The sequence below is a fragment of the Poecilia reticulata genome, linkage group LG14 (assembly GCF_000633615.1).
Source record: "Poecilia reticulata strain Guanapo linkage group LG14, Guppy_female_1.0+MT, whole genome shotgun sequence".
NCBI lineage: Eukaryota > Metazoa > Chordata > Actinopteri > Cyprinodontiformes > Poeciliidae > Poecilia > Poecilia reticulata.
Genome location: NC_024344.1, coordinates 14,734,164 through 14,735,631, shown reverse-complemented (window position 1 = coordinate 14,735,631; position 1,468 = coordinate 14,734,164). Strand labels below are relative to the sequence as shown.

The 1,468-nt window shown below is 33.2% G+C and overlaps 1 protein-coding gene across 1 annotated transcript in view; it reads left to right on the top strand.

Annotated features, from left to right (window-relative positions):
* vax2 (ventral anterior homeobox 2) overlaps nt 1-1,468 on the top strand; it is a 29,811-nt gene that overhangs the window by 1,453 nt on the left and 26,890 nt on the right. The gene's annotated exons all lie outside the window — the stretch shown is intronic.

Genomic DNA, 1,468 nt, shown 5'->3' with positions numbered 1-1,468 from the left:
GTTGTAATTCTGGTCACAAATGACATTAAAAACCGAATTTTAATTCGCAGGCGCTACTGTGATTCATTTAGAAATTTACTAAGACTTGCGTGAAAAAAAAAAGAAAAAAAAAAGGACATCTAAAACGTCAATTTGGGTTTTAAAGAGATGCAGTGTTTTCTGTACAGACTCAACTTTCTGTCAGAGTTGCAACAGAAGAGCACCTCTGCTGCTGGGAGGACTGCAGAGACCTCCAAATGTTTTTACAGCCAGCAGCAGCTTCAGCAGCAAATAAAACCTACAAATATAGCGATGCACGAACGTTTTAAACATCATTATTTTCATGCACGTACAAATAGGATGTTTACGTCTAAAAATATGAACAGAATAGGCTAATTACACACTTTATTAGTGCAGCATAAATAGTCGCTGTGAACGTTTAAATGATTGTTTGGTTTAATCAATATAATAACATATATCCAACATTAAAGTAAGAAACGTTTGTTGCCAGAGAATAGGGAGAAACCTAGAAACACTCTGCAGACTAAAATTGATCTTGAATTTATTAACGAGCGAAAAATAAACACATTCAGCATTACGTCTACAGAAACTGAAGGAGAAAAACCCCCAAACAAACAAACAAAAACAACAACATACAATCAAATTGTATTTCTGTGACTTTTTACTGAAGGAAACCAACATAAAATTGAATTCACATCCGCGCCCTCCTGCAGGAGGTCACTACAGGACAGGCAGCTCTTTAAAACACACACAGAAACCCGTCGAGGGAATTTATTATTATTATTATTTATTTATTTTTTTTAAACAGCCTAGAATATGTGTGCTTCTGTTAGAGTTCAGTAAAAATAACATACATTATAGAATTAGCTTTTTTTTATATCGATAAAATTAAAACGAAATTATTAAAGAAATATATTTTAGTTTGTTGTCTTGTAAAAATGTTAGTGAAATATGAAGCGATTTGAGAAAACAGTGTCATTCACATACGTGCAAATTCCTGTTTAAAGGTAGGAGTAAATATTTATCTTAAAATATGAACTCATTTTGATGATCGAATATCACCGAACACTTGTTTTTTTTTTTTTTTTTTAAGTATATTTCATGTTTCGGCTCTATTTTTATTTTTATTTTTATTGATGCTGTGAAAATTCAAATGAGCATAAAGACCTTAGACGTTGCCCCTGCAGCTGTGTGTTTATTGCAGATTTCCTAAACGGAGAGAGTCAATATGTCGGCTCATCACGCTGCTGCGAGATGATGGCTGCTGCAGAAACGGCCTATTTAAAGGAGCAGATTGCTGAAATCAATCGTACAATGATGAAAATAAGAAATGGAAACACACACACATATACACACACACACACACACACACACACACATAAAACAAAAGTAAAGGGGTATGTGAGAAAAATAATCGCAGGCGTTGATTTAAATGAAAATAAAAATAAAAATCGACCTTAAAATGCTA